This window comes from Adiantum capillus-veneris, chromosome 19 (genome assembly GCF_014529385.1).
Source record: "Adiantum capillus-veneris isolate H3 chromosome 19, ASM1452938v2, whole genome shotgun sequence".
Taxonomy (NCBI): domain Eukaryota; kingdom Viridiplantae; phylum Streptophyta; class Polypodiopsida; order Polypodiales; family Pteridaceae; genus Adiantum; species Adiantum capillus-veneris.
Window position 1 is genome coordinate 85,048,326 of NC_140949.1, and position 22,503 is coordinate 85,070,828.

At 43.4% G+C, this 22,503-nt stretch overlaps 1 pseudogene; it reads left to right on the forward strand.

The window, feature by feature from the left end:
- Nucleotides 1–7,936: 7,936 nt before the first annotated feature.
- Nucleotides 7,937–9,761, forward strand: LOC147434392 (phosphatidylinositol 4-kinase gamma 4-like; annotated as a pseudogene).
- The last annotated feature ends 12,742 nt before the right edge of the window (nucleotides 9,762–22,503 follow it).

Consider the following 22,503-nt stretch of genomic DNA (forward strand, 5'->3'; position numbering starts at 1 on the left):
GAGCTATTGAGAGTGGAAACTCTTTATTCTCCTTATTGTTCTATATAAGCAAACAATGTAGATGGGCAACCGACCATTGCCTGGCGGCCACTTGGCCTAAAACCCAACACTCCCAAGACACCTCTACACAACTGAAGACGACACTCCTCAACTATGCAATTTTGAAAAGATTGTGTTTTTTTCAGGTAAACCTAGAGGAAGTGATGGAAAATTATATCCAAGAGTTGAGGTTTTCTCTAGTTTGGGTCACCTTGTTCCCAGCAACGGTGCCAAATGTAAGCTGGGGGTTGCTAAGTGTCACTTCATCTTATTGTAGACATAGCGAGAACCACGTATATAAATTTCATACAGTGGGATGGAGTCAACACAACTAGTGTATAGAGGCTACAAGAGGTTTTAAATCTCTTGGGAAACGCACAATCCCTCTCCACTCAATGGAACACCAAAAGGGTAAACCAAATCCTATAAGTAAGCAAGAAGAAATCTAACTAGGAAGAGTACTTACCAATTTTGGAATTTACTTATAGCAGTTCCAAACATGAAGAAACTGGATTTACACCATTCATGTTGATGTATGGTTTCCATCTAAGATCTCCTATGGCTGTAGGCCCAGAGAAGGAGAAGATTCAATATATCAAGGATTTCCTTGAAGATATAAATGATATGCTAAATGCAACAAAGGAAAGCATTCATAGTGCATAGAATCATGCTAAAATGTATGCTTATAAAGGATTAAAAGAAACTGCCTTTGTAGAAGGTGACCTTGTATTCCTAAAGCTTCTTGCAAAGTAAAAAACCATAAAAATGAGAGTGTGTGACAAAATTTCTCCTAAATATTGTGGTCCCTTCAAAGTTCTTAAAAAGATTGGGGCCAAGGCATATAAATTTGAGTTATTGGAGAGTTCTCAAGCTCACCCTCTCTTCCACATTAATTAATTGAAGAAATCAATTCAAGGGTCGCAAAACATAGATTTTCCTAAAAATTTTATTGATTTGTTAACAGCCACCAGAGATACCACGTAATTCAAAAAGGATTCTAGGGTATCAAGATAGTCAAAAACATCATAAAGTGTACAAGGAGGTACAAGTTCAATGGACAGACTTAGACAAGGAAGTGGCAACTTGGGAACATCATAGTGCTATTGCCAATAGATTTCTCCATGTTGATTTTGAGGACAAAACTCTTTATGGAAGGGCGGGGGGAGATAATGAATGGTGATGACCAAGTCGATCACCTTTTGACTGTAGTGCCGAGAAGGTGGGGCTCAGGGGGAGACCGCTCGATCGTAGTTCCTGAGTGGCTAGCCCAATGTGGATGGCAGGCCACACTTAATAAGGGTCCGGAGGGGTAAACTCATTCTCTCATGGGATCGGTGGTGAGAATCTCGACCTAACCCTCTCGTGGTGGAATTGTCGTAGTGGCATTACAAATACGTAACATTTTTCATTCTTCTTTGAAACTACCATAATGAAAAATAACCAATCACTACTTGCTACTTTAGTGATGACACCCACCTTTAGTAGGTTATCAATTTCTTCTTTAACCTTCTTTGCATAACATGGATTCATCTTGTACCTGAATTCATACTAATTGTGCATCTAATTTTAGTGATATCCAATGTTGGCACACCTCTAGGTCAACACCTTTAAGGTCCATATGTTCCTAAGCAAAGATATCCCAATATTTTGGAAATAGTTTCCTTGATTTTTCTTTGACCTCTGGTTTTGAATGTTTTTTTATCTTTATTACCTTAGGATGTGACTCCAAATTCAATGTAAGGTCTCCACCTTTCTAGTTGCCAAAAATAAGTATGATTTTTTGAAAGCAATCTAACTTAAAGGGTCAAAATGCTAGGTGGACTGAGATTCTTTAGTAGTATGATGCAAAGTTTCGATATCATAAAGGATGATACAATGGTTAGTGGTGCTAGCTTACTACCACCATGTGTTGCCCCTACTCCTACCACCATCACCCATTGTCGTAACTCCCTCCAATGAAATAGCCAAGGACCTCTTCTCTCTCTCTGTGTGTGTGTGTGTGTGTGTGTGTGTGTGTGTGTGTGTGTGTGTGTGTGTGTGTGTGTGTGTGTGTGGGGATAGTTTCCTACGTTGTTTCTCTTCTTTGTTTCACAAACTAAAAAACCCAAGGCATTAGCAATTTTGTTAGTACCTTGGGGTTTTTTAATATTCAAACCCCCTCCCTCTCTCTCTCTCTCCCTCTCATGGTCCCTTCAACCCATTTCCTCTCCTGCCCCCTTCTCTCTCTCTCTCTCTCTCTCTCTCTCTCTCTCTCTCTCTCTCTCTCTCTCTCTGTGTGTGTGTGTGTGTGTGTGTGTGTGTGTGTGTGTGTGTGTGTGTGTGAGAGAGAGAGAGAGAGAGAGACAAACCCTCCCCTCCCCCTTCTCTCTTGATTTCAACTTGTCGTCGGCTAGATCTTTAGGTCTCTTGGGATAGTTTCCCACGATGTTAAAACTCTCTTCTTCTTCTTCTTCTTCTTCTTCTTCTCTCTCCATCCACCATCTCTCTCTCTCTCTCTCTCTCTCTCTCTCTCTCCACTCGTCTCTCCCTCTTTCCTCTCTTTGGTCCCCCACCTCTTTCTCTCCGTTTGCCCCTCCCTTCTCCCTCCCTCTGGCCCTTCCCCCTCTCTCTCTCTCTCTCTCTCTCTCACAAAAAATAAAAAATAAAAAATAAAAAAATCTCTAGTGCCTCGTTTTTTTTAATAAAATTATCTCCCTCTCTCCATCCACCATCTCTCTCTCTCTCTCTCTCTCTCTCTCTCTCTCTCTCTCTCTCTCTCCCTCTCCTGCCCCCTACCACCCCTCTCTCCACCCCACACACACAATGAGTGCATAGAAAGAGAGAGAACGACGCTAAGACAGGAGAGAAGACACAATTGTAGGCATGTTAATTCATATGAAAGGTCACATTAAAATAAACCTCAAAAGTCAGATCTAAAAGGGTCTTATTGTAAATCTGCAATGTTTCATGCCTCACTAAAATGGAGATGACGAGGGAGTTAGTGTTTGACTTTTAATACCCTCACGTTGGTGCAGGCAAACTTGGTCTATCTATGGAAATGCAGGAGACAGTTACCTGGTCTTTAGCAAGTTCATGGCAGAGTGCTTGAGTAGCTACTCGATGTGAGGAGCAACAATTGTTGTCAAGGAGTGTATGCTAAATGAGGCATTTAACAGGTCGAATATGGTTCAGAAGCTTTAATGGTCAAAGTGCTTAAGGATTCTAAATATCGGTGGGTTTTTCCATCAGGTGGTCCCATGTGTGCAAAATGGTTGCTCAAGCTCAAAGAGTTCAAAGTTTATTATGTGCTTGAAGTCGAGTAGGCTGCATCTCGTCCATCCGAGGCTATTGCAAGCGGGTACAACTCAAAATATATATCTTGACGAGCGCTCTAGGACAGCATGTCTATGGTGTGAAAGAAGATTAAGTAAAGGATTTTTTTTATGTTAAAGCTGGAGTTAGTATAAGAAAAAACTAACGAGCAGGGTTGCATGCCAAAAAGGTGGCGCAAATTGCAATGCAGAGCGGCCAGTTGGATGGGAAGATGGGGCGGCACTGCAGATTACAAGGGGGAGTTTAGACGTAGTCGATTTCATGAACAAGGACAACCGACCGATAAGGAGTGGCCAAGAACTGCCATAGGAAGAAGATTCATCGAGGGGTTGCAGGCTGGTTTTTGGCAGAGGAGTTGTTTGCAGGAGGGCCTCTGGGTGCTGCAAAGAAAGACGATGACTTCCATGAGGAACGTGACCAACTGGAAGGCATGAGCTTGGGTATGGTAGCGCATGAGGGGAGGTTGCAAAGGGAGGATTTGGTTACGCTTAGCAGAAAGGAGGGCACTACTCTCGGGGGTTGGAGTTGGTGGGAGGAACGCAGGGTCTGTAGAGTTGAGGGCTGGCCATGTGTAGGAAGCAAGAAGGTGACAAGGGAGACAGTTTGGAGGAGCAGTCAAGGCCGTGAACAAGAGAGTATAGCGCTGCAAATAAGAGAGAGAAGGGTCGCAGGCTTCAAGGGTTACACATCAAGGGAGTCAGAGGCAAAAACAAGTAAGAAAAGGGCGACCTGATGAGGTTCAGACCAGGGCTTGAGAAGGTCAGCTTGCATAGGAGTTTGCCATGGTTGAGAGCGGGTGTCTCATGTAGAGGTCACAACTGCATATAGCAGTAGATTGGGAATCTCTTGAGGAGGATAAGGCCGCTTGGGGTATGCAGAGCTGGGGGTAAGGAGAGCCATAGTTTACAATAGCAAGTTCAACCAAGGGACAACAAAGTAGCACTATAGAAGGAAGGGGTCGGGTGTGGGGAACCTGCATAGAGTCGAAGAGCTCCATAAGTTGAGTGTGTGGTGGGGTATGAAAGCAAGTGCAATGTCGTGAGCAGAGAAGGCCACAAGGGCTGCAATTTGAGAAGCGATTAAAGCATATAAATGAGGAGGTGGCTCTGAAGAGGGGACATCGAAAGCTGTAGGAGGTTGCTGCCAAAGCCAGCGAGAGAGAAATATTTCCTGATAGTACATAAAGAAGAGAGGGCAGCGATTTCTATGCAAAATCCATCATTGTGTATCCCCCTTTCATAAATTTCTTCATAAATATAGTCCTCACCTCTATTCTCAAATCTGTAATCTTCTCTCTTGTGTGATGTATATGTGTGAAAGGGAGGACGTTGTATGCAAAAGCATGCGAACTAATAGTAAGACGGGTGCATGTCAAAACTTTGGTAGAGTTTGAGTGTTGCTTATTATTGGATTACCTATATGCTACACTCTAAAGGGTAGATGAAGGCTATCATGACATTCTTTTTTGGGGAATTGGAGTAGTGAGGGTTGGTTGGGTTGGGCTTGGACAGAAGTCGTCTGCAGATTGGGTGTCTAGGTGTGTGCTAATCTAGGGGATAGGGGTGTTGTGGAATCACTAGGCTATAGAGAGGCATTTACTGTGTGTGTTGGGTGTTCTGACATTTCCCCCTTTCCAATGTCCCTCCAATCCTAGAGAGAAATGAAACGAAATGGAATGAAATGCTATATTAAGTGTCTTCAAAAGGCCAAAATGACCTATGAGACCAAGCTGATACAATCTTGGACCTAATGGGTACAAAATAAAATGAGAGAGAGAGAGAGAGAGAGAGAGAGAGAATGGAAGGGAAGGGCCGAAAAGAGAAGGGAATGACCTATGAGATCAAATTGATACAATCTTGGTGGATCTGATACAATGTCCGCGTACAAAATAAAATGAGAGAAGGGGGGGGGGGGGGGGAAGAGAATAGGGGGTGGGAAAAATTGTGAGAGGGGGAGTGGAAGAGAAGTTTAATCCCAGACGATTTTTCTTTAAAAAAATTGGATTTAAACCTCTCTTCCACTCTCCCTCTTCCTCTCTTTTTTTTTTAAAAAAAAAGAGCACTCCCTCTCACAAACTCACAAATTTTTCCAACCTCTTTTCTCTCTCTCTCTCTCTCTCTCTCTCTCTCTCTCCCCCCCCCCCCTCCCTTCTCACTCTCTTTCTCTCTCATTTTATTTTGTACACATACATTGTATTAGATTCACCAAGATTGTATCAGTTGGGTCTCATAGGTCATTTTAGCCTTTTGGAGACATTTAATAGAACATTTCTTTCCATTTCAATTCATTTCTCTCTGGGATTTGAGGTCATCAAGGGGCGGGGAGAGAGAGGGGGGGGGGGGGGGGGGGGGGGGGGGGGGGGGGGGGCAGGGAAGAGGCAGTGGAGAGAGAGAGAGAGAGAGAGAGAGAGAGAGAGAGAGAGAGAGGGGGGGGGGGGGGGGGGGGTTGGAAAAAAAGGTGAGAGGGGGAGAGAGGGAGGGTATTGAATTTCTTTTTTTAAAAAAAGAGGGAAAGAGGGGGACTGAAAGAGAGGTTTCTCTTTTTTTAAAAGACCCTCCCAAAAGCACTAGCGATATTGCTAATGCTTTTGGGAGGGTTTTTTAATTAAAAAACTCCCCCTCATAATTTCTGCTACCCCCTCTTACCCCCTCTTCTCTCTCCCTCTCTCTCTCCCACTCTCCCACTGGTTCCTCCCTTCCTTCCCTCTCTCTCTCTCTCTCTCTCTCTCTCTCTCTCTCTCTCTCTCTCTCTCTCTCTCTCTCTCTCTCTCTCTCTCTCTGTCTCTCTCCTCCGTCTTTCCTCTCTCTGGTCCCCCCATCCCCCTCGCCATGTGTGTGTGTGCGTGTGTGTGTGCACGCGCCTCGCTCTTCTATCTCTCCAGTCCCTATCCTTCCCCTTCTTCCCCCTTCTCTTTCTGTCCCCCCCCCCCCCTTGTCTCTCTCTCTCTCCCTCCCCCTACCACCCCTCTTCACTTTATCTCTTTCCTTCCCAATCATCCCCCCTCCCACTGTCGCTCTCTCTTTGTCTCCCTCTCTCTCCCTCTTTTACCAAAAACAGAGGCACTAACCATACCGCTAGTGTCTATTTTTATTAAAAGAAATAGCTCCCTCCCTCTCTCTCTCTCTCTCTCTCTCTCTCTCTCTCTCTCTCTCTGCCTCTCCCTCCCCGTCCTTCCCTTCCCTCTCATCCCGGAGTGAGCTCCACCTACCGCCCCCCCTCTCCTCCCCCCTCCCCCCCTTCTCTCTCTCTCTCTCTCTCTCTCTCTCTCTCTCTCTCTCTCTCTCTCTCTCCACCCACCCGTACCCGCCCTCGCCACCCTTTCCTCCCATGGTGAGGGCGGGTGGAGATGGAGAGAGAGAGAGAGAGAGAGAGAGAGAGAAGGGGAGGAGGGGGGAGGAGAGGGGTGGCGGTAGGTGGAGCTCACTCTGGGACAAGAGGGAAGGGAAGGACAGGGTGGCAGGCAGCGAGAGAGAGAGAGAGAGAGAGAGAGAGAGAGAGAGAGAGAGAGAGAGAGAGAGAGAGATGGCAAGGGGTGGAGGTCACTCAGGGATGGGAGGGAAGGGAAGTGCGAGATGGTGGGGATGGGGAGAGATGGGGGGGGGGGGGGGGGGGGGGGGGGGGGGGGGGGTGACAGGGGGTGGGCGTGCACACACACACACACACACGGAGGTGGGGGTGGAGCGAGAGGGGGAGGTGGAGGAGATAGGGGGACAGAGGGGTGGTTGAGGGGGGGGGGGGGGGGGGGAGAGAGAGAGAGAGAGAGAGGGGGGGGGGGGGGGGACATGGGTATAGAGTGATATGAAAAGAGAGAAAAAGAAGGGAGTGGCAGACCTTGAGGAAGGGAGGGCGGTTGTTGGAGGACAAGATGGATGAAGGGAGGACAGTTAGAGAGTAGATAGAGAGAGGAGGTGGAGGAGAAGGAGGAGCAAGGGAAGAGGAGGTAGCACATGGGCGGCGAGAGAAGAAAGGGGAGGTAGGGATGGCGGTCCTCAAAAAAAAAAAGCTCGCTCCAAAGCTCGCTCCGTTGAGCTCACTCGAAGACCTAACTCACCCCCTCCTTGTAGGGATTGGGTTTGACTTCAAGCACATGCCTACCTTCAAGCATGCACCTTAGTTGTCAAGCATCTCATGCACTTTTAATTATCAAGCACCTCAAGCATAGGCCTAGCTTTAACCTAATAACTAAGAACTTTTACACCAACTGGAGGTCTTTAATGAAGCTAATCCTAAGGTCTTCCAAGCTCCATTATGCAAGCATTGTTCTTCAGTAGGCCAACTCCTTGTGAGCCCTTGCTCAGATGGAACCATCTCCTTTTGGCCCCGTGTTGAGCTTGGCAAGTTGGCCTAAAAACTCATATCTATGTTCTAGCTCTTGTGTCCCTTTTATTTCCCCATATTAAATGATTAGTTTAACATGAGAAAATCATTTGAGTAAAGCTAGATATTATATTTTATGACAAGAAAAAGAAGAAGAGGAGAACTTTTAACGTTGTATGTGACGAGAGTTGAATTACCTAATACGTCTGATGCAGTTGTTTCTTGCCATGGCCCGCAAGAGAGACAAAGATGAGTTTCACATACCAAAATGCAACAAAGCTACACTAATAATATTCTTGGCGTTGTTTCTCGTGAAACTTCCTTCATGCAAACTCCCAAGAATGTCATCGAACTGTGCAAGCAAAGCAAGGACACTGCTCAAAGAGACAATGTCAAGGATCCCAAGGCTACTCGTAAGGCCATCGGGGTGGGTGTCCCTAGATCCACAAACACAAGGTCTGTGGAACGTCTGCAAGAATTCAAGGAGTGGACTCTCGAAGCTTTGGGCTTGGCTACAAAATCAATCTCTAAGACATTTGAGGTTGTCAAAGGGACACTCTTTGGGAAGGTTGATAAGGACAATAGGTGATGTTGTGTGGTGATCTTTTTACATACATAGTGTGCCTCAATAGCTGTTTAATAATCCATTTTTTGTGCTTGCCCAATGAGGTACATTACATAGCCCCTTTTTGGGCACGTTGATCGTATGCAACTTCAATGTTGTGTCGACATGCCTCTAGGTTCTCTCTAAGAGTTATTAAAACTTCCAAAAGAAGGCTTTTTGTTTAGAGAGAGAGAGAGAGAGACGGCCATTTGCAACAAAGTGTTGCTTCTCTCTTTAGATTGATGAGAGTAATCTTTGGAACGCAAGGATGATGGCTTAGTAAACTATTACTAATCACATCATATTATTCTTAGACTCTCGGAGTGGTGACAACATGCTTCTTAAAAATTGTGGATTGAAGTGTGCAAGGCTTTTATGTAAAGCACTAGAGACTGATATATGGGGGCTGTGCATTTTGCTGGAAAGATGATTTAGTGAAGGATTATGGTCTCACAAATGGGAAGTGTGTGCATTTGGTTGTGATAGTTTCTAAATAATAGGTAGTGCCAATCAGAACAATTAGTGGCAAGGAGCATACATTTAGAATTGACAGAATGAACAACATTCAAGACTTGAATTATAGATTATAAATAAAAGAAGTTGAATTTGCAGCTGACAAGCAATAATTGGTGCTAAAAGGTCAGAATCTCAAAGGATGACATGCCACTAATTGAGTAATTTTTTGTGGGAAAGTGTACATTTTTTAAGCAACACTGTAAAAGTAATAAGTCATGCTAGTGGGATGACGTTTAGAGGTATTAGAAGTTTCTCAAAAGTGAGGGGCAAACAACTTAGTGTTTCACGGAAAAATGAGGATGCTTGACTTCCATCAAGCAAAGTAGAAGCAAAATTTGACAATGTTTACCTGACAAAAAGTGGTGATAATGTTGACATCTTCTCAAAATGTAGCATATTGTTAGTGGTGTAGATCTCATGGAGCATGTTAAAATTGGTCTAAAGAGGGACATGCTCCTATTTTAGCTTGTGATGGGTCTTGAGGTGTATATTTTATGCGAGGTGAATTTGAGTCTTCCGTTGTTGAGGTTTTCAAACTAGTGGGACGAGAAACCATTGGCTATAGATAACCCTAAGGTCTACCAGTATCTAAGAATGGAGAAGGTCTTAAACGAGGGTGCTTTGTGTAGAGTGGCAACTTTTCTTTTGGATCATAAGGCTGGAACATGCAGTTAAAAAGCTCATTGGTTTTGCAAAAGTCCTCTTAATAGCTTTGGTGAAATGCCACCGTGAATCTTTTGACCGATCAAAAACTGTAAAAACTACTTCAGCCCTTCCAAAAATAGGGTAAATGTATGTACATGCTTGAAGAAACTGTGAAGAGTACATGGACCCGAATCAATTTCCTATACAAGAAGTACATAAGAGTGCTATTGTTGGCATACTCCTTGCTAATATTGACAGAAATGGTGTCAACATATTGGCTTGAAAGGAAGCAGATGATTCCAAATGGAATAACATGTTGGAAAAGTAGATGATTTAAAATAGAAGCGCGCATTGGGGAAGTGCATTCCACACGTCAAGTGCTGGCATCAAGCTCAAGGTGTTCCTTACACGTGTAGTCACGGGATGCAAATGCTGCTCAAGTTGGTCGTTGAACACATAGCTATGTTTTCCCAACACTATTTGATCTCACTTTGACGGCTCGATGTGATTAGGGAACTATACCCAGTGTGGGGAGACGTGGTAGGCCTATTCATTCAATGGAGAGCGCCACACACACACACACACACACACACACACACACACACAGAGGAGGAGGAGGAGGAGGCTACAGGCCTTCTAGGCCCTTCTCACCTACTACCACACATCACACTCTTCCCTTTTCTTCCATTTGCACCTAAAGATAGCCATGCTAGACAATGGCCCCACAAAGGACACCAAAGCTTCCATCGCCCCCTCCATCCTCAAGTGGATTAACAAGCATCAGCTAACCGCTTTGGCATTTTTTGCATATTTGGATTGGTACCTTCCTTGGCTTATAAATGAGTGAAGCTTGTACCCACTATACTTCATGTTGATGCACATGCGCAAGCAACTACTGTGGGAGCTTTGGCAAATGCATCTACTGGGGAATATCACGAACACTGATCTAGCCAAAAAGCTAGCCGTATGAAAAAGGGTGAAAACACTGGCTATTTAGAAACCAAATTCTTTGGGTAGCAGCAATTCCTTTTCTATAGGCTCCTATGTTGCACACATGGTACTGTAAACAAGGCGTTCGCTAGCTAGACATGCCACGCCCCTGCACACATGGCATTAGGTGAGTTAACAATCTTATCATCATGACGGCTCCCTCCTTCATTATGTTCACATGAACATAGTGACATTTACCATGCGAGAAGAGAGGAGAAATGTTCCAAGCCGGTTTAGGGTGCCAACACTTAATGTGGAGCATTCTACTTCTTCTTGCTGCTTGCACCAATGCCGTCATGAAGACGTCATCTCCATATATTCCTCACCAATTGGCTTCATGTGCACAGACAGAATATTTGTGTGAGATGGTTTGTGGTGTCACCAAATGCAAGCTAGACATTCCATGTGTGCACTACATCCATGTCAATTGTATTTCAAGGGCTATGGAGCTGGCGCTCCTAAGTTGTTTTTGTGCACATCACTAGAAGTAGTGTGTGGTACTCAAACTCTCAAACTTGTAGTGAGCATTATGTGCACAATCGATTTGACTCTTCTCCATTGCCTCAACGCCTTGTCTCATATCAAAGGGAGTGGGAGCTAAGCCAAATGGTTGCGATAGCGCGTATTGCTGACAAGGGGATAGGCTCAAGCATGTAACTATGAGTACGGTTTCCCCTTTCACTAAAGAACATGGTTTTGTAGTTGGGGGCAATATGGGTGGTGTAATGTATGAAGAGAGAGAGAGAGAGAGAGAGAGAGAGAGAGAGATTTACGAGGCTCTTAAACTAAGGTCCTTTATACATCAAAACCATCACCCATGCAATTGCTGCCCAAGGTGTAGCCATGCTTGGACAGTGGTGTAGAGAGAGAGAGAGAGAGAGAGAGGGAGATTAATTTCATTGGAGAAATCGCAAGGGGGTCCAATAGACCTTTTGACACTATTCACCTGAAGAGTCTTGAATTAAAGTCCCATTGCAATTGGCCTAAGAGATCTAGAAGATGAGTCTTGAACAAAAGTACTCTTAAGAGAGAGAGAGAGAGAGAGATTTTAACTTCATGTGAGTAATCGCAAGGGGGTCCAAGAGACCTTTTGACACTATCTACTTGACGAGTCTTGAATTAAAGTCCCATTGCAATTGGCCTAAGAGATCTAGAAGACGAGTCTTGAACAAAAGTACTCTTACGAGAGAGAGAGAGAGAGAGAGAGAGAGAGAGAGAGAGAGAGACTTTTTATCAAGAGGTAGAGAAATGCTGAGCACTGGAAACATCCATGTGTCAAGCATTGGGAATTTGGGCTAAAAATTTCTCAACAACTATGTATACATGTGTCAACTTTCCATCCCACCTCTAGCTACATTATGCATGTATATTCCAAGCCCAAAAATTGGTGTGGGTTCAGCCGTGGCTTCTAGACATTGCCTATAGCTTTAGGCGAGGGTAGTTCAGAGGGAGAGGATTATGTGTAGCCATGAAGGGCTTTAGAATGATAAAAGTATAGAGAAAGGGTGACATGTCTATGGGCATGGTGTGTGGGCTTCTTTGGTGGCCGTACTTGCTATTGCAACCTTTTAGATGCTAAGTGTGCGTAATACCGCTCCGTGTGTTGAAATACTAGCAATAGAATGCAAGAAAAATCGCCAATTCCTTGTTGTATTATTGTCAACAAATTCTCAAACAGTGTCTTAAAATTGCCGAAGGTAGCACGTTTCGATATGCTTTTGTGGCCCGGGGGATTCACCATGGAAAACTTACCGCAACACGTAAGTGCAAGGAAGGGGTTTTTTTTTTACAATTTACATAAGTGTATAAGTTAGGGGCAGGCCCCCAATAATCTATCTCCCAAGCTTAAAAATAAGCGAGGGGGTTATCATATTTGTTTGGGGGGGGTGGGGTGAGAAAAGGGAGAATGAGAGGAAGTTTTTGTGTTTCAAAATCATGGCTTTCCAAAAGAGTCTAACCTCAAACTTGTGAGTCAATAGCTACAAAAATACATGCAAAAACTAACAATGCTTTGTATCAATTGCTTGTTTTGTGATTATAGTACATTTTTTGATGGATGAAAGCTATAAAGAGTTTGTATAGATGCAAATTTACACGGACAGCCTAACACAACTTTAGAACCATGTTTTTTGAGTAATTTAGATGGGTTAGAATTGGACAAGTAGCCAAAGTGTAGGCTGATCGGGCACATAGTTTGAAAGTCAAACTAAGACACATTGAGTGTCATAATAATCAATATCTAATTCTCCTAAATGATTTTCTCATGTTAAACTGATCATTTAATATGGGGAAGTGCCAGGGGAGAAAAAGCTAGAATATTGGTTAAGCTAGCAGACCAGCCACAATAGGGATCCAAAGGAGGGAAAATAGAAATGCAAAGGGGGAGCCATCTGCAAAAGAGCCATGTGCAACAATGGGCTAAAAAGACCCTAAGGTTCATCCCATTAAGACTTCCAAAATGCTAAGGTTCCAAAATTCAAAGGTTGTGTCCAAAGGTCAACCATGGGGGGAATTGGATGCTTTGTGTGTGACCCAAAAAGTCTTTACAAATCCCTACATAGGAGGGGGCGAGCCTTGGGAGTAGGGGATGAGAGAGAAAGTCACACACACACAAGCTCCCTTTACACAAAGGGAATGAGGGACACATGTCAGCTCCCTAGCCCAGATGCCCACAAGGTGTACCCAATTCCTATTGGATGGCCTTGGAGGTGGACCAATAAGAATTAGGCTAGAGTAAATCTAGTTTAATTAATTTAAAAACACTTAATAAAAGAACCAATGAGAATTAAGTCCTCTAGAAGACTATTGGACAGTCTCCCAAGGGGTCCAATGAGCATTCAGCAACCCAATGGCTTGCCTGATTCCTATTACCCATGAGGCAAAGGGGTCCAATGAGAGTTTAGTTGAATTATTAAATTACCTAAAGCTCTCACAAAAGGGGAAAGGGGGACACATGTCAGAAGGCTATCACATATGCTCTTAATTGTCATTGGCTAACCCTTGGGAGGTCCAATGAGAGGACAGCAAGAGCAAATAGCAAGAGGGCTCGCCCAAGAGAGAGAGGGGGCTGATTTTTGCAAGGCATTATCACACACACACTCACACAATCTCATGTGTGAAGTAAAGAAGACTCTCTCTCCTTCTCAAGCTTTAGTGGAAAGCTTATCACCTACTCCAAGCTTGTGAGAAGGGAGGCCTACACCAACAAATCTTGGCTTTGTGATGCAAATCCAACCAAGAGCCAAGCTTCAATGCATGCTCATCTCCTCTACCATGCTAATTACTAAGCTAAGCTATGCTAATATGAGTGATTATGTGAGGAGATGTACATCTTTCTCGTAAGAATATTCCTACTTCCTCTCAATCTACTCTCATACCCTGCTAGCTCTCACCATCTTCGAAGGTGTGTGAGGTCTTGGGTCTGAGACCGGATATAAGTGATGTTGTGTTTGTTAAGTGTTTTGCTTAGTGTATGAAGCTTTCATCTTCATTGCACTAGCTAGTCTTGAAGGAACACAAAGAATTGTATTGTACAATGTCTCTTTTGATGGGAGAAACCATAATACAAAGCCTTTTGGAGGGGGGACCGGCTCCATGAAAATCCGGTCCTCAATTGTTGTCAATAGCTTAATTTCTCTCTCTTTTGAAAGTATTGTTCATGCGATCTAACTAGGTGTTATGCTTTTTGTTGCTCTCTCCACCCAAGCACTCTTGTAATTTTCATTAGGAATCTATTCTAATGAAATGCCCACTATGTTCATGCTAATTTCCGCTACACACAAGTTTTTAGGCCATTAAAATATTACATTGGTATTAAAGCACAAGGTTTCTCTTTTCTTGCTCAAGAAGGGAGGTCCTCAAGCTAGCTATAAATGGTTGGTATTATTAATTGCCTGTGAGTAAGTAGAATAGGGCTTTTTCAGCCTTGCAGTGCGCCTGCCTTCGTGCAGTTAACGGGGCATCACCTTCGAGAGCTATGGTCTTAATAGTGGATTCCTACGGGGCTTGCCTACGGCTTAACCACTATTGAGTTATTAGAATCTTTACAGGAGCCGGTGTTGTTTTGGTGTTGAACGACCCTCTCTTCTATTCCTTGCAATTAATGGTATTCAAGCCACCGGTACAGTAGCTTGAGTGCTTTTTCTAAAGGGGTAATGAGGAGTAGCAACTAGGGCTTGAAGTGCCAAAGTACACCTAAAAGTTGTTAGAATGGCTGACAATAGTAAAGAGAGTGAAATTAATGTTGATATCTTTGATTTTGCTAATGAGCAAGCTACTAATGATGCTCCGATGCTTGTTAACTATCTTGTTTCTAGGCTTCAACAAGCCATGGGCAATCCTTCTCTCCAAAGTGAAGTGCAACGGTCGCTCCCTGCTCATGGGATTCTCCAAGCTCAACACCATGACAAGAGAACACCTAGGAAGCCTCCTTGTGAGACTCCCAAAAGAGGTCTCTCTCCGATTCGGGAAGAAGAAGAGAATCCATACGAAGGGCTCAAGAATTTACTTCTTGATGATGCATCTCCTTCCCAAAGGAAAACTCAAGAGCCTCAACTGAAGGAACGAGAAAGAAGTGAGTCTCCCGCCACCTCGGCGGAGATGGCTCCACGAAGATGGCAGGCTAAATGCTCTCCATCACCACCAAAGCGGAGAAGACCATCACACCCTTCTCCACACCATAATTTAAAGAGGGATGATAAAAGGCAAGAGAAGAAAAAGCCGAGAAAGAGGACACCCTCTTCTCCATCTTCTTCATCCACTTCCTCTTATGAAAGTGATGGTGAAGACGACGAAGATCAAGACAAGAAAAAGGCAAGAAAGAGGTCATCCTCTTCTCCACCTTCTTCAAATTCTTCACCTTCTGAAGAAAGTGATGGTGCAACCTTTGAACCATCAAAAAGAAGAGGCCATAGGAAATCCTATGCCGCATGGAAGAGGTCGTCCAATGTCATAAAATCTAATATCTAATATCTAACCAACCCAAATGATTTTCTCATATTAAATTGATCAGTTAATGTGGGAGAATAAATGGGAACAAGTGTTAAGATATAGACATGTGCTTATAGATCTCTCTCAGCACGGGGCCAATGGTAAAGGGGCCCAAATGAGAGATGGTCTATCAAAGATCAAGGCTAAAAAATGGAGCATAAGACCTTAGGGTTAGCTTCATTGAAGAACTCCAATAATGCGTGTAAAAGGCCTTTGACCTTAGGTAAGCTAGGGCTGAGCTTGAGGCGCGGGAACCTGACCCAGCTCGAGATGCTTGTCCTGCTTGTCATGCTTGATGACTAAGGTGCTTGAGGTGGTTGATGATTGAGGTGCTTGAGATGCTTGAGGTGCTTAATTATTGAGATGCTTGAGGTGCTTTACATGCTTGAGATGCTAGGGTTGCACTTGAGGTGAGAACCCACCCCAAGCTTAAAGTGCTTATGAGACAAGCTTGTGGTGGGAACTGGGCCTATGCATGAGGGTTTGAGGTGTCAAAAAGTCAAAGATTCAATCACTACAAGAAGGGGGCGAGCCCTACATGAGGGGGGATGAGAGAGAACATCCACACACTCACACAAGGCATGCATGGTACAAAGAAATCAAAAGGGACACTTGTCAAGTTCCTCCTCATGTTGCCCTCATGGTGTGCCTGAAGCCTATTGGTTGGCCACCCAAGGGGTCCAATAATAATTTAGGAGATTTAATTAATTGATTTAGCATTTATCTAACCCTCTCTCTCAAAGGGGAAAGGGGGACACTTGTCTCAAGGCTACCCTTGCACTGCTTGTAATGCCTCCTGCTTGCGATTGGCTAGGCCTAGAGGGGTCCAATGAGCTTCAAGCATGAGCTACAAGGGGGGGTCGACCCAAGCAAGCTAGGGGGTTGCTTAGGGGGTATACTCACCACACACACTCACAAACACTCTCATTGTGTGCTATGCAAAGTGCAAGAGCTCCCTCTCCTTCTCCAAGCAAGTAGAGGTTGAGAGCCTACACCAACACTCTTGGATATGGAGTGCAAATCCAACCAAGAGCCATGCTTCAATGCTTAAGCTTTCCATATCCTTCTTCTTCATTACTATGCGATTATGTATACTAGCAACAAGAGTTATGATAAGTGAGGAACTAATTCTTTCTCCTACGAAATGTTTCTTCTTCCGCTTCCCTACCCTCATTCCCTACTAGCTCTCTCCACATTCGAAGGTGTTTGAGGTCTTGGGACTGAGGCTTGGGATATTTAAAGCTTTCTTCAAGTTTATGTTATGTTTGTGATGCATGAAGCTTTCCATCTTCATTGCATCACCTAGGTCACAAGGAACACAAAGATTGTATTGTAACAAGTCTCTCTTAATGGGAGAAATCATAATACAAATGCCTATTGGAGGGGGGACTGGCTCCACATAAATCCAGTCCTCAACTCTTGTCATGTTCTCTAAATTCTCTCTCTTGCAAAAGTATTGTTCATGCCAAGTTAACTAATTGCTATGATTATGTTGCTATCTTCAACTATGTTCACCCGCTATGCTTACAAAGTCATTTCTCAAAAGTACTTTCATTAATTTCCACTACTCTCAAGTTAAATAGGCCAATTCCATTACATTGGTATCAGAGCATTTGGTTTCTCTTTTCTTTTTTAAGAAGAGAGTTCTTTAAGTAGCCTATAAATGGTTGATGTTGTTAATTATATTAGGGTAAGTGGAACTGGGATCTATTATCGGTTTTGTTGAGCCCGGTATGTGGGGGATGGTGCACACCTTGGGAGATTTGGACTTAATAATGGAGTCTTTTTAGACTTGCCTACAACTTTACCATTATTGAGCCATAAGAAGTCCGAAAGGAGCTAGCCCTTGGCAACTATGCTATGTTAGACCTACTCCTCTACTCTCTATAATTAACCACTTCGAGCCGTGGGTGTAGATACTTAAGAGCCGATTTTCAAAGGCTAAGAGGAGTGGCAACTAAGGTTTTGAATTTCCAAAGTATACACTAAGTACATACATAAATTTTGCTAACATGGCTGACAATAATCAAGAGAGTAGAATGAACATTGATAGCTTTGATTTTGCACATGAAGGTGCTAATGATGATGCTTCCATGTTTGTGAATTCTCTCGTCACTAGGTTACAGCAAGCTATGGGCAACCCTGCTTTGCAAGCCAAATTTACTCAACAACTTTGTGCTTATGGAATTTCCCTTCCTCTCCAAGAGGAGAGAGAGAGCTTAGGAGGCCTCTTGAAGAGACCCCCAAAAGAAGACTCTCTCCCATTCGAGAGGAGGAATCCAAAGAGCAAGAAAGCAATGAAAGTTTAAGTTCCTCTGAAGATGTGGCTCCATGAAGACGGCGGTCTAGACGATCACCCACTCCTCCCAAGAGGAAAAGATCAACACATAGTCCTTCTCCTCATCACTCTGAAAGGCAAGAGAGGAAACAAAGGAAGAAAAGGGCTAGGAAGAGGTCACCCTCTTCTCCTTCTTCTTCACCTTCCTCCTCTTCTGACAAAAGTTATGGTTATTCTCCTAGAGAATACAAGAGGGGAGGACATCGCAAATCATTTCCTGCATGGCGAAGGTCACAAAAGCTAAAGAAGTTCAAGGAGGGAGGAAAGAGTATCTCTTTTCTCACCTATGATGGCACCTTCGGTGCTACCGCCAAAGTGTTGGCCTTCATCCAGCAATTTGATGCGGCATGTAGCTATGCACTTCCAAAAATCAGCTCGTCAATGGTGGGCTAGCCTTCGTGGAAATGGTGAAGCCCCAAAGACATGGAAAACTCTACGAGTTTCCATCATGAAGCAATTCCTTATAAGCGATGCAAAAGACAAAGTTCTTACTGATGGAGCAGCTTGAAGCTTCTCTCTCATGAGTCTATCCACAAGTACGTAGACAAGTTTTGGGATTTACATCTCAAGGCTACTGTCTTTCAAAAGATAGACTTTGCCGAGCAAAGGCAGCAAATCCGTGCAGGATTGCCTGAAGAGATGGCCGAATATATCAACTCTCAACGGCGTGGTACTATTAGCGAAGTAATCTATCACACCATGGTTGATTCACGCATCAATTTTCATCAAGGGGCTAGACGTAATGTCAAGCCCATGGAAAACAAAGACAAAAATGATGCAAAGGGGAAAACCAATGTTCAAAATACTTCCCAAGTCACTTCCAGCAACAACAACAATCGGTCCAAGGAGAAGGGAGTTTACAAAGGTAAAAACAAACTCTCTCTTGAAGAGCTTGAAGCTTTTTTCAAGGACCATAAGTGTTTCAAGTGTGGGGAGCAAGGACATGGCTATCGTTCTTGCCCCAAGAAGAATACTCGCAATGAGACTCCTAGGGCTTCCACCATCGAAGCTCCAAAAGAGGATGCTCATTGCCAAGGATCATCACTTTCCTATGCTTGGGGAAAGGTAAGAGAGAACGATGTCTTCATCTTGTTTGACCCTGGCTCTACTCTCAACTTCATATCAACGGAGTTGGGCATTCAAGCTTTTGAGATGGGAGATATAGTAGTGGCTGATGCAGCTTTCAAGGGACAACAAGCCTCCGTTACTCCCTTGATTGGGAAGTTGAGGCTTCATGTCCAAAGCTATGTTGACAAAGAAGACTTCTTCATCTCTCCTCTCCAACATGAGGATGTTATCCTAGGGGCACCATGGTTTGATCGCATGGCTGCCAACATGAAGTTCCCTGAAAGGAAAATCTACTTCACCTACTACTACAGGGGAAAGAACATGTATATAGATGCTAGTGAGCGTGGTCGCACTATTCCACTTGTAAATCCTCTTGCTTTTGATAAGTCAATGAAGAGCTCAGTTTCTGCGTACATGATTTTTGTCAAAGAGTCTCTAAAAGATACTAATGTTTCATCAAATGTAAATGGTAGGAATCAAGAAGAGTTAGACTTGTCTAATTTTCTAAAAGGATTCCAAGATGTGTTCATCGATGATATCCCTATGGACTTGCCTCCAAAACGAGGGGATGATGACCATCACATTGAGCTCCTTCCTGGAAGCTCACCACCTAACAAGCCTCCTTATCGAGTCTCACAAGCTCAACAAGAGGAGATCATGAGGCAAGTACAAGAGCTGGTAGACAAAGGGATGGTGAGGCCTAGTTCCTCTCCCTTTTGTTCTCCAGTCCTTTTAGTGCAAAAGAAAGATGGTACATACCGTATGTGTGTGGACTATCGATCACTCAACCATATCACTATCAAAAACAGATTTCCCGTACCTCGGGTAGAAGATGTGTTTGATAAGCTACAAGGCTCAACCTACTTCAGTAGGATTGACCTTAAGAGTGGCTATCATCAAATAAGGATAGTGGATGAAGATATCTTAAAGACCGCATTTCGCACAACATTTGGTCTTTATGAATATCTAGTCATGCCTTTTGGCTTGACTAATGCACTAGCTACGTTCAATCGTTTGATGGAGAAAATTTTTAGACCATACCGCAAATTCACTGGAGTGTTCTTTGATGATATCATCATCTACTCCAAGTCTTTGGAGGAACGTAAGCAACATCTCCAAGTGATTTTTCAAGCATTGAGGGAGAACAAGCTTTTTCTCAACCAAAAGAAAAGCGAATTCTTCCTACAAGAGATTCAATACCTAGGTCATATTATCTCTAAAGATGGTATCCAAATGGATCCATCAAAGTTAGAGGTAATAAAAGCATGGCCTAAGCCAAGAAATCTACATGAGCTAAGAAGCTTTATTGGTATGTGTGCATACTATAGACGCTTCATAGCAAAATTCTCTCAAGTAGCAGGACCACTACACGACTTAACTAAGAAGAACGTTAAGTTTGTGTGGACTGCTAAGGAGCAAAATTATTTTATAAAGCTCAAAGAGAAGCTTACTTCCTAACCAGTTCTTGTGCTTCCGGATCTCTCAAAACCATTTGAGGTCCAATGTGATGCTTGTGGTGATTGCCTTGGAGCAGTTTTTCTTCAAGAAGGGCATGCCATAGCATATGAGAGCCAAAGGCTCAATATTGATGAACGAGTCTTGGGCATTTATGAGAAAGAGCTTTTAGCTGTTCTACATGCCCTAGACACATGGAAGCACTACCTATTGGGGACTCCATTTATCCTACGAACCGACCACCAAAGTCTCAAGTATTTCATGATGCAAACCAAGCTTTCCGACAAACAAATGAGGTGGGCAAAGTTTCTTTCGCAATTTAATTTCCATATTGCTCACATAGCTGGTAAGCACAATCAAGTGGTTGATGCACTTTCACGACGACCCAAAGTTAATGCGGTGTCTATAGCTACTCACAATGATCTATCCTCTATGATAGATGAGTATGCTACTGACCCTGACTTTAGAGACATATTGTCAGCCCTTGCTTTGGGGAAGAAAGAGAAACCATTCACCTTGCAGGATGGTTATCTTCTCGACGGAAATAGGCTATGTGTTACCCATTCCCTTCGTGAGAAAGTTATGTATGAATCCCATGCTCCTCCATATGCAGGGCATAGAGGTATTCAACCTACTCTCCGAGGAGTAGAGACGTACTTCTATTGGCCTACCATGAAAGTGGACATACAAGACGGTATGTTTCAAAATGTGTAGTATGCCAAAAGACCAAGTATGATAGAGGGAAGCAACCAGGATTACTCCAGCCATTGCCTATTCCAAATTCACCATGGGAGAGTATATCCATGGATTTCATCTTTGGATTACCCAAGTCTATCCATGGGAATACAGGAATATGGACAATAGTTGACAGGTTTAGCAAGCAAGCACATTTTATTCTTGTCAAAAAGACTATTAAGGCACATCAAATGGCAACTCTCTTCATATCTCAGATTTTCAAGCACCATGGATTACCCACATCCATCGTGTCAGATAGAGATCCTAGAATGACCAGTAATTTTTGGAAAGGTCTCTTTGAAAATCTAGGAACAAGATTGAATTTCTCTTTGGTCTATCACCCATAAACGGATGGCCAAAGTGAGATAGCCAATCTTACGATACTCGATCTACTCAAGACTTATGTTACCGAAGTAGATCAACGCTCACAATGGGAAAAGTACTTACCTCTTGTAGAGTATGCCTACAATAATACTGTACATACTTCTACGGGAAAAGCACCTTTTGAGATCATTGAGGGAAGACCTAAAAGTCCCTTGCTACTCAAAGTACATGGGAAGATCTTCGCCACCGATGAGTATAGCCGTGACCTACAAGAATCTTTTCAAAAGATTAAGGAGGATATATCCATCTCTCAACAATGGCAAAAAGCTGTTGTTGATAAGCACAAAAGAGCCTTAATGTTCAAAGAAAATGATTGGGTGTTACTCAAGTTTCCTAAGGCTCGATTAAGGCAAACGACGGGCAAAAATCCTACGGGCCATCAAAAGTATTATGCTAAACTAGCAAAAAGATACTATGGTCCTTTCCAAATCTTGAAGCCCATAAATGAGACGGCTTATCAACTCAAGTTGCCCAACCATTGGCTCATACACAATGCCTTTCATGTAAGCCTACTTAAGCCCTACAAAGGAGAGCCACCAACTGAACCAATTATTGAAGACCCTCCCGAAGTTGAAGACCAAGAAGAGGTGCTACAACCCGAAGCTGTCCTTCGGCATGAAGACAAGGTACTACGACATGGTAAGATTATCCGACTGTATCTTATTAAGTTCAAAAATTATCCTTTTGAAGATGCTAGATGGATGCAAGGACTACAGCTTAAGGATAGTATGAACCTCGTCAATGCTTACAATGCTACATTAGAGTAAGCAAATATACAAATTTCTTATAAATGACTCATTTTTTTGTCTTATAAGACTAGTCCTCTTTTTAATTGTGCACAAATTTAACTAGTATGCATGCTGAGAATCATGTTTGTGATGACGACGTCTCTCAAACACCAAGTAGAATTTGTCACTCTACTTTGGGAGAATGAAATGGACTAAAGAGCAGACATGCTTGCGGCAGCTATGTCTCCCAAGCACCAAATGTATTAGTCATCCATCTTGGAAAGATGTCGTAGGGTAAAAAGGGATCCTCTACCCGCTAAGTAAAATTGACTAATAACTAAGGCTTTATCTCTTCTACCTCATATTCGAGGACGACTATGATT